Source organism: Rhagoletis pomonella, unplaced genomic scaffold, assembly GCF_013731165.1.
Source record: "Rhagoletis pomonella isolate Grant_MI unplaced genomic scaffold, Rhpom_1.0 Rhpom_scaffold_00002, whole genome shotgun sequence".
Classification (NCBI taxonomy): Eukaryota; Metazoa; Arthropoda; class Insecta; order Diptera; family Tephritidae; genus Rhagoletis; species Rhagoletis pomonella.
Window position 1 is genome coordinate 10,371,219 of NW_023458556.1, and position 11,640 is coordinate 10,382,858.

Here is an 11,640-nt window from a genome sequence, read left to right on the forward strand (position 1 = left end):
TGCTTACAGCTAGGGCAATATAACACATATAAAGACCTTTGGCATGGAAAGGTACAATGTTTATTTCTGTTTTTCTTCTTTCAGGCTGAATTTATGACCTCAGAAAAGACTATTGTTGCCCATTTTTTGAATTGTCATCTTGCTTGTAATGTGCCTTAAATGATTGACAAATCAATTGAACCCAGCTTACAATGCGTGTTGTGTGATACAATCGCCTTTGTTGCCCTATGGCCGCTGCTGCGCTCCATTTTCCAGAATCCAGTGACAGCATTCATTGGATTGCTGTATCAATTTGGCTAGTTCAAAGGTCCTGGTATGTAACAATACGTATGTACATATGCATGTAGTACTCACATACTCTGTTAAGCTGCCCCCTTCGCATTCCAATGTCATTTCTCCCTTTCTCCCTTCAGCACGCACTGCAACACCAACGCAAATGTTTATCGCCCACTTGTGGTTGCACGACACAGAAAATATTCTTCTCACTCCGCCTTTGTTGACCCACCTTTACCGGTGCATTTGTCTTTGTGTTTTCTTGCCCGCCCCTCTCATCGGCTAGCCATGCATTCAAAGTGACAGATTTGAGGATTTATAACTGCCATTAAGCGCAGCAGGAGCCACTTCACTTCGCTACATGCGACATTCTTCCATTCCATTAAACTTCACCGCATTCACATTTTCATTGCAGGAAGCGTGGGGAGTGTAGTGGAGATGCTCAAAATTATGCAAAGCGCAGAGTGTAAGAAATTAAAATAAAGAGAGGAGGAATATTCATAGCTAACTATAATAAATTTGCTACATTAAGAGAGTTTGCTTGAGTCCGAATCCAAATACTTCGCCTACATTATATTTTGGTGTCATAAACATCAAATGAAAAACTAAATCAATTTATCATTTACGGCTAGTATGCATTTGGAAATTACAGTGTTTGCATGAAAGTTACTTTTCGCATATTTTCTGCAGATTAAAGTTTCAAGTTATGGTTAAGACTTGTTGACATTGGTTTTGGAACAAGCTAAACTGCTATGGAATTAATGGATACTAGGAGTGCTAGTGACTGTCGAGATTCGACCATTTTTTCTAGTTTTATAAGACCCTTGTAGAGGTTTTATAACTTAGCCCCCCGTTTAATTTATAAGGTACAAAGTAACTGACCAGATAATGTCCTGATTTGGAACTAATACATGACTAAATTTTTTTATATCTTTGAATGTCTGTGGTAGGACTTGGAATTGACCCGATACATTCCAGTTTTTGGATAAATTTCAATAATTTGACACATATCGATTGCTAAATGAATTTCATAAACACTAAAATCCGTTAACTCAAGGAAATTCGATAACTTGATTAATATTGACAACTGTGCGTTTCGAGTGGTTCATATTGTTCGAAAAAATATATATATCTCGACATAAATCGATAACTCGGCAAACTTTGGATACCTCTATAAATTTCTATAACTCGGCTAATTTTGAGAGCTTTATATTTTTTGAAAGCTATCGACATATTACGATAACTCGTTACACCCTTATAAAACGATAAAATTCGATAAGAAGTGATAACTCGATAAACTTAAATAACCTTGAAATTTCGATAACTCGATATATTTTAAAAATTCCAAAAAAAAACTCGATTCGATAAATCCGCAAATTTCAGCGAATCAATATATGTATATCGACAACTCCATAAGCTGAAAGAACTCGATGACATCTCTAAAGAGAGTGCCTTATTCAGTATGCCCAAGACATCCTTAAAGGGCCTTGGTAGTCGAATTCCTTTCGAAGGGTTTGCCAAATGGGTTTTTGAAGTAAGTTAATCAAAGATTGTGTTGGAAAGTTTCCTCGTCCCCAAGACAGAGACGGAATTCCGACTCTCTGATAACACCTAATCGTTGAATATGAAAGCGTAGTTGGTTGTGATCCGTTAGATACATCGATTTTAGCCTCATGTAATTAAGAGAGAATAGCTTATTTTATTATGTGTTATTCCTCGATGCGCTGCCCCTTAAAATTATCGTATAGAGGGGAGATTCATGGATGATCATTACTAAAACAAATACTAAAATCTAAGTAAGATCGCGGTCGAATTGCAGGAAATTTATTTTTTTACGTGGTCTAATATACATACATAGATACATATAAACATTAATGAGAGTATGCTTCTCGGTAAGTTTGCTACCCATCTACCAGCTTATCAACCTTATTAGAATTACTATAAATGTCTCTTTTTATATAAATTTAGTTCGACAAACAACAAAATGTTTAGTTAGTGACTACACATGTCATAATTCATGGAATACAAGTGCGCACCATGTAGGTGTACATATGTATATACACGCGTAAATATCTATGTATGTACTTGCCTTTGGCCGGATTGTCGCTACGCGAAAGCTAATATGCGTCATTGTACTTTACTTTTGCTTTCTTGATAAAATAGTGGTTTTTTGTTTTACTTAGAAACTTTCTGATTTAAGTAGTATTTAGTAAATATATGTATGTATGTATGTATTTACTCGTAGCGTATGACATTATTGTCGCTTAGCTCAACAAGACTCCGTGGCGCAACGGTAGCGCGTCTGACTCCAGATCAGAAGGTTGCGTGTTCAAATCACGTCGGGGTCAGTGCAAATAATTTATAAGAAACTAATTTTTTGCTGTTACCGAAATTTATTTTTATGGACATAGATAATTACAACCACACACAACACTTGCTGCATATTTACTTTATAATCTTCAGTAATAAAAACTTTTAGAAACGAGATAATCAAATACATACATACGTACATATGCACATATACATTAGGATGCATCACTCTCTATGCAAAAAACAAAAATTGGTACTGTTTTTTCATTGGTGACTTCCGTCAAAATATTTACGAAAAATATTACGATTAACATGAGCAGAACCGATTTGAAATACATAGCTCAAAAAAACGATTTTTTATAAAAAAAAAAATTTCGTTTGTATTTTTATTTTCAAAAACTCACCTCAGATGATAGAAGAGTTACAGCTAGGAAGGTATTTTTTCATCGATCAAATATTTTGACAGAAGTCTTAAAAATTATAATACAAGAATTTTTTTTTGGTGAGTCACCTTAATGTATACATTTATATGTATGTACATACATATGTATGTTATAATTATGTGCCAATGTACATGTTTACGGTACGTTTATTCGCATGCACATTGTATAACGTTCCGTACGAACATAAAAAAATACTGTCATAACTCATAAAACGTAATTTTTGAGCAAAAGATGCACAGCTACTCACAATTTGAAAACTTTAAACGCGTCTCCGGTAAAATACAGTTTTTTAAGCTATGCCAGTCTTCTAGTAAGTGAGCGATATGTACATATGTACATGTGTAGCTGATAAAGACAAACATACCACTGCCCAACATAATAAATTTTTTTCAAAAATAAGTTTATCGGCGGTTGAAAGTTTATATCTCAGTTTTATTGTAGATCAAACATATCCCCTTTTTGGTAATTCTTCTGGTAAATAGGCAGATTAACCCATGTGCTCCTAAATTTTAGGTATAGGATGTATTCAGCAATTCTATGTAAAATCTGACAAGGAATATTTTTGTAAGAACTTTTAACCCTCTAACTTCTTAATAGATGGGCCCTTTTTGCCTATTTTGTGCATCCAGCGTATATGTAAGTACATAGGTTAAGTACGAACTGGCATCTGAGAAACCTCGAGCTTGGCTCTGAAAAACCATTAATTTTTATTACTTTCAGTTTCCTAAAATTTCAAGGATCTTAATTGAATAAAATAATTAAAATTTCTCTGCCTTAACATTATTGCTTTCATTATGCTCAAATTTCACCTTGCCTATCATTCCATCCGTTTGCCGCCGGGCTTCTCTTTGTCGACGTGAAGCGGATGTGGAAATGGCGTGAAATTTATTGCTTTCGCCTTTTCACTGAAGCGTATCAAGGTGTTTCCGCGCGATGCTGTCACACTGAATATTTTCGGACAAGATGCTTTTAGTTGCTGATACCGTTGTTGTTGATGATAATGACGGCACCGTTATCTCTGCGCCACAAGAGACAACCGGAACTTGAGCTGAGTGTTTGGCAATAAATTGCGTCCCCTTTGGGCAGTGGAACGCCAAGAAGTGGCCAATTGTGAAGTGTCAATACAGGTTGCATCGAATTTCACATGAATTGCTACGTTGCTACGGAACTTGGCTTGAGCTCATGAAATGGCGTATGTGAAGTGTATGGCAGGCGAAATGCAGTCTGTGCGCCGCGGCGCCGCACCGTCTCAAGATTTGGGCGAAATTTTCAATTTCTTACACTTTTTCAATTTTCACACATCAGTCTTGGCACCATTCGCTTTGTCATTGCCTTGGTTCAGTTGTTGTGCTGTTTTTTCTTGGGTCGTTGCCATTTCCGTGCCAGCCCAGTCCAGAAGGCGATGTGTTAAGTGTAAATGCGTTGAGCGTTTTACAGCTCATAAAAATCTATTAAATTATTCAAATGCACATCAGACATTGAAGCTTAGTGAGTGAGTGGAGAAGCAACGAGACAAGCGAAAATTCCTAGAAGTATATATGTAGCTGGTGACATGAAAATGTTAGATGTGAAAGAAACGTTTAAGGAGAAACAAGCTGTCATTCCATGGTGCAATATTACAGCATTCGCGAAGAGCATTGAAGGAAGTGTAGAAGTGAAAGACACGCGCTCCAATCTGTGAAATGGACTAGTACTTACAGGCGCATACACATTTTGAAGAAGCGGCTTGTATGTATATTTTTGTGTCAGGAGATTTTTATACGTACATACATTTGTATGTACATAAACATGTTTGTACATGTGCAGTATAAATTTGCTATGCTATGTACATTATTCAGTAAAAGCTGGAAGGCAACCGTCTGAAACTAAGTTGTCCAAGCACTTGGCCCAACGCCGTTGAGTTTCGCAGCTGCAATTTGTCCTAGAGCTACTTTAAAGCACGCAAAATTGCAGTATTGTGCGCATTGCGAATTTCGAGGAGGTTAATGGGTTAAGAGCTGACAAGTTGTATGCACTTTCTTTATGACTTTAAGGCTCTGGCCTGCAAACGTATTTGTTTGAATATAACGAATGCCGGGTAGATAAGTGTTAATATAAGTTGGTGACAGTACTCGCTAGCAGCTCTTTCATATGCTCATTTTAATTCAAACGTTTTGAGAAATTGCCTTAATTTCCCCATAAAAATTTTAAATTTTTTCAATTTCTTACTTATCCTCTAGACTCCAATTTTCTTAGCCGAATGTAAGAAATCTTTAGTTTGAACATAAGAAATATTTTTGAGGCGTTTGAGGAGGGTTGCCACCTGTTTAAAAAGTTAAATTCAAATTATATAAAACGTTAAATCAATTTATGCGGTATGGGTATCAATTGAAACGGGTTTAAAAATGCTAAATTTCTAAACTACAAGTAGGAGGGTTGCCACTTGTTTAAAAAATAAAACACAATTTAAATCAAAGGAATGAGTTATAAGACGAAATGGGTTGAGGAAGGTTGTAGTTTGAAAATAGTTTGAAAAGGGGTTGCCACCTATTTGAAAATTATGCGCAAGTTATATAAATGTTAAGAAATCTTTAGTTTGAATATATTATACTTGGAAGCAGGTAGCGGACTTTTATAAATTTTATAATAAAAGTCGTTTTATTTGTCATAAAATAATCGGTCAATGCGGAATTTTATTTTTTTAGTCCAGTAATGACATTTAAACTTGGCCAAATATTTTTTAAGGCCGAAATTGAAGTGCTTTGCTAATAATAAACAAATCGCTTACAGGGTTGCCAACTATACTTAGCTATGAAGTGCCATATTGAGGATGAAAAAGTGCCAAAACGTACCAAACAGAAAAAAAGTGCTGTTCGTTTCAATTCTTTCCATTTAGCACTAATATTAGAAGCACATTCCTAAAACAAAAATCCAATGCCAGTCTAAGATAAATCAGTTGTATACAATATAGAAATTAGAAAATTTTAAGTGAGAAAAAGAAGTACACCCAGAGGAAAATAGGTTTAAGCCAAGTTGGCAGCCCTGACCGCTTATCCAAATGAAGCAAATTTGATATCAAATGAAAGTGGAAGAAATCAGCTTTCAAACTGAAATATCTTGATTAAAAATAAAATCCCGGATTTTTCAATTATTATTGGACTTTTTCCTAAAGAATTCGAAAAATAAAAAAAACCTGGATTCTTATCTATGGGGTCCTGGGATCAAAGGAACATTGGTAACCTTCTTCTACGACAATATTTTGCCCCTGACTTTTATAACAACAAAAAAAAATTGTTATGTTCATTTCATTTGTCGGTACTTTCCTAGACACATATTTTCGCCGCACACTTTAGTAGGAGAAATTATTGGAAAAACGACAAAACACGGAATCGTTCCATTTGCATTTTTTTCCGTTTTCGGATACGTTTCCGCATATTTTGTTGACTGGGTTATTTCTCTATGAGTGAGCAAAGCAAAAATTTGTGTATACGTTCTAGCGAATTTAAACATTCAGAGAGTGAAGGAAGAAACTTAAAAATGCTCAAACTCACTATTTGAAAATATCTAATTAAAGTTTAACAAATACAAAATGGCTCATAGAGGAGAGTACAAGCGCTCTCAATAGAGCGTCGAAATGGCGTTGCTATGGGTGAAGCTGGGACCTGACCTGGCAAAATCAACGGCGACAACTTCAATGAAGTTCATAAACAATCAAAGCATAGAACAATGACGGTGCGCGACAACAACAAAAAATAAACAACAGTCGACATTGTGTGCCGTTGTTAAGGGATGTATGTGTCTGAAAACGACAACTGGAAATAAATGGGAATGGGAAATGAATTACGTCATTAAACAAGCGTAAATAACTGCGAGCATGGTGTTGAAAATTAAATGGGTATGGGAAGATGGACAATGGTGTGGGCTTGCTTGCCGCCAGCTACGTGCCAGTAACATTAAAAACTGTACATATACATATTTGGGCTCTACATATTTACATAGGTATCTAAATATTCATGTAGTTTTAAATTATTTTGTGTTGCGCTTTTCATAGTCGAATTTCTTTGCCATTTAGTAGGCGAGTTATTGTTGTTGCAGGTTTTTGGTGACACGTTTGTAAGCGAAACATGTTCACATTGATGAGCTGTCGGACAACCCTGATTGAGTATGTTACAAATGTAAATTCGTATAGCATCGGGAATTGACAAAAACGCAATCAAGCGCACCAACTTTTCCTGTAGCAAATTGCAAAAATGTCAGTTGATCTGATGTGAGACTGAGCGGAGGAAAGTAGAGAAAAAAAAACGCTGCGTGTTACTTTTAAATTAGAATGATGATTCCTATTGAAATGAATTCAGCTGATTGATTCCATTTACGCGTGCAGCGATGGCAATGGCGCGCTGACGCTTAGAGGATGAAATTGAAGGCGCGCTGGCGTTAGCTATGCGCTAAGCGTAGGGGTCGGCAATTGAAATATGTAGTTACTCTACGAGTAAAAGGACTACCACTAATATGGCGCGTGAAGCAGCGACGAGTGTACAGGCTAAATCATAAAACCAATATGACGCCCGTAAGCCCCCCTCCCCTTTTATTGAGTGTCTTATTGGCTGGTGCATTCAATTCGCATCCCAGTCGCCATTTGCTGTCGTTAGTGTTGCTGATGGCGTTGTTGATGGCCTGCCAGTCAACAATTGCCAACGAGCTGACAGTTAGTTTGCACGACCTATTGAACACCCGTATGTGGCGTTGTATGCATGTATGTACGTGGGCATGTGGCGTAATTTGGAAGCGTGACATTTGCCACATTTGCATTGATGTTCAATTTGATTTCATTTTGGTGGCATTTATTTTTTTTTCCTATTTTCTTTGCTTTTAGTGAAGCGTAACCAATTGAATTTCTGCCTTTTTGGCCATTTTCAACTAAAGCTTACCAGCACCAGTGTTTGTTGGCTGAATTGGTGGACGTAGTAGTAGTGGTGACGCCACTGGCAGTCATAGTTGAATTGTTGGATTATGTGGCACTTTGATCATCGGATATGTGGCGGCTTGGAAAATGTTGACTGTCGATTTGGTGGCAGTGATTTCGAGCGCAAATCAAGCGCGGCACGTCGCTCTGACTTTTGCTGATCATCCGCAAGTCGGAAGAAATAAAATGAAATGAAGTGGAGTACCGATGGGATATACATACATACATATGTACATACATACAACTCAAACAAGAATAATAAAAGGATGTAGCGGAAATGGCGATAAAATCTAAAAACATAAAAAATCCAAAAATTACCGTAACGTTGTTCGCGCTGCCAGTGCTAGAAAATATCAAATTTGCATTTTGCAACAGTGGCCACGAACGGCGCCAGATGGCGGGCTACAGCATTGCCCAACGCGCAGCCAAATGCAAACATCAAAGGAGCCAGTGGTTCGAATGCTACTAGCTGGCATGGCAGCTGTGCTGTGGGCAGTGCTGCAACAGCAGGTCTCCTCATACCGAATTGCTATTAGTATTTACATTTGCTATTTGTTGGCAGGATGTGCTGGAGTGCTGTAGACGTTCATACATCTAACGGTATTTTATTTTTTTTTGTAGACTCAGTCAAATAAGAATAGAATTGGAAAGAGTTGCGCTTGCAATGATGTAAGCTGCAGTTGCCCAGCAGCTCAAATGCCAAAAAGACTGTGACACTGACAAGAGTTTCACCAAATCTGCTTATGGCTCTGTGTAAGGGTTGATGACAGTAAAAGTCGTTGTTTTGCTTTCCTTCATATATACATCTACCTCGAATTGCAAGGCAAACAAGTCAGTTAACATACTGGTAGAACAACTGGTAGAAACCCACTAGTTCATTAACTGGTATGCGCTGATACGGAGACCAAAAAACAAAACCGCATTCAATTCTTACATAGAAAATTTAAGATTATCGTTAATTTCTTCGTGATCCAATGATCGGATTTAAACCGAATTAGTACCTCTGAGGTATTCCTTAATTATAGAAATCGGTTAACGTGGTCCAAAGTTACGCGGTAACATAAGTAAAAAAAAAATTAAAAAATATTCCGAGGAACTGATAACCTTCTCCTTTTTGTGAGGTCAGTTAAAAATGTTAGTTTTAAAATGGAAATAAGATACACTACGAAAATAGTTACGCTAAGTCTCACAATGCATGATTTGGTAATACATAGTTACTTTATGTGTTTATAGTTACCAGTGTTTCTGGTTACCAGTGTTCTGATGTGGAAATTTTTTAGCTGACTCTTTGCTTAGTGTAAAAGATGAACTAGTTGAGCTGCAAAGTATTCACAACTAGTAGGTTTCTCTGCAGGGTGGGACTGTTTCCTTGAATGTTTGTGCATAAAATATTTATATTTGTATTAGAAATCGCTTAAGTGTTTTGAAAACACACGAATTAAAGTTGCTGATGTCCGCAGGCAGATTGCTGATTGTATGCAGAGCGAATTACATGAGTATTTACCAAACATTATCATGCTTGTGAGCCTAGTGGAACTTATTTACATTGTATTCTTTAAAAGGTCTTAACTGCAAATATATAACTCGGCTTTATATATCATTCAATGCGAGGCATTCGGCAAGTATTCTGTGGGCAAATTTCTAGAAATTTCTGATGTTGATTTATTGTAAATAATTTAAATGCATCACACTTGGTTGTAACTTTTTATTGTCTACCAGTAAATACTTCACCAGTGGACATGCGTTACTGGTGAATACAGAGCGCGCAATCACTTACAACCAGAGACCCAGAATAATAATTATTTTATGGTGGAGTATTAAAAAAGTCATCAAAATTTTCGTAAGAGTTATGAAAGTCTTTTGATAATAATTATGTGTGAGAAAAAATTTTTAAGTCATCGGTAACTATTATTTTGAGACTTATATAATAGACTTGAGACTTTTACTATAAAAGTCTTTTCATAATAATTATGAGTGCGAAATAATTGTTTAAGTCTTAAAGGACGGGGCTTGTTCAGGTCCGTTTCGGGATTAGTTCGGGCCCATTTCGGGATTAGTTCGGGCCTAGTTGGGGGAAATTCAGGACTAGTTGGGGATCAGTTCCGAAACAGTTTGGAACTAGTTGTGGATTAGTTTGGGATCAGTTGGTGACTAGATTAGAACTATATTATATATATAGTCGCGAACTGGTCCCCAAATAGCTCCGAGCTGGTCTGGAACTAATCCTAAAATGGTCCTGAACAAGCCCCGTCTTTTAAGACTTAAAAAATTTTTTCGCACTCATAATTACTATGAAACGACTTTTATAATAAAAGTCTCAAAATAAAAATCTTAGAAGACTTAAAAATATTTATCTCAATAATAATTATTATCAAAGGACTTTTATCATATAAGTCCTTGAATAATAATTACAGATGAGTCAAAAAATTTGTATTTTTTTTTTTATTTGCACAGCATGGAAGTATGGCCTCTGGACATCGGACATAGACGTGCTAGGGCTCAGAGCGCTCTTAGTTGTTGGGCTTTCCACGTACATATATGTATATAGTATGTAGATGGAGTGCGCAGAATTGTAAATAGCGAAATTTAGGAAAACTGACGTTGACTTTTTTATTTTTTTTGCAAACGGTTTTGTGCATATACTTCCACAAGGAATTTCTTGTTTATATAGAAAAAAGTGCAAAACGCCGTCAATAAAAAAAAAAGATATCAAAAATCAATGCGATTTTTTAGCCGCTCAAAACTTGCACTTGTTTTATTAAAATGTTATAGGTCTGTTAACTGCATATTCACCCAATAAATTTAAATAATTCTGCGGAATTTTTTTAAATTCTGTATAAAGTTTGAAAGTTTTATTTATATTTTTTTTAAAGCATGAATAATATTTAAAAAAAATATCAAAAAAATTGTAGCTTGAAAAACATTGTAAATATTAACAAGTAATTTTTAGCAAAAAAAAACCGACTTCAACTCTCATATAAAAAAAAAATATATATATATATATATCTCATGATCCGCTGATCGGATCTTAAACAGATTAGTATGGGACCACCTCTGAGACACTACCTTTCCGATGCAAAAAGAATTATCGAAATCGGTTGACGTGGTCCAAAGTTATGCGGTAACATACATAAAAAAAAAAAAAAAAAAAAATATATTCCGACGAACTGATAACCTCCTCCTTTTTTGGAAGTCGGTTAAAAATGAAACACCATTCATCCACTTTTGACCGCCACTGTATGTACGTACATTGATATGTACAAATAAAAGTACTTATAAGCAGATTCGCATTAAAATTCGGAACTAAAATAGAAGCGTCTACATATTTGTTTGTGTATTTAATCAAGCATTATTGTTATCAAAGAGCTTTCCTTGCTTTTGACAATTGACGTTTGAACTTTTTGATATCGAAGGATTACAAAGTTTCACTCGCAAATTTACTTTAACCTTTCAAGAAAGTTTCACATCGACGTCTGTTTCTGCCTCACTTATCCACAGTTGAAACAACATAAGATATCAAACAAATATGTGCATTGTTGTTGTTGCTGAATGCAAAGTGCATTTACAGTGGGCGACAAGTTTTTAATAAGTTGATTTATTTTGGAACTTGGAATTTCCGTCATCCCTTGTCGATCTGGGTTTGCAGACAAACCGGTTACGGCATTGTGTTAT

General features: G+C 36.0%; 1 non-coding gene across 1 annotated transcript; it reads left to right on the plus strand.

The window, feature by feature from the left end:
* The first annotated feature begins 2,549 nt into the window (after positions 1-2,549).
* Positions 2,550-2,621, plus strand: Trnaw-cca. Its single transcript has one exon. It is a non-coding gene; the product is annotated as a tRNA-Trp (tRNA).
* Positions 2,622-11,640: the final 9,019 nt, after the last annotated feature.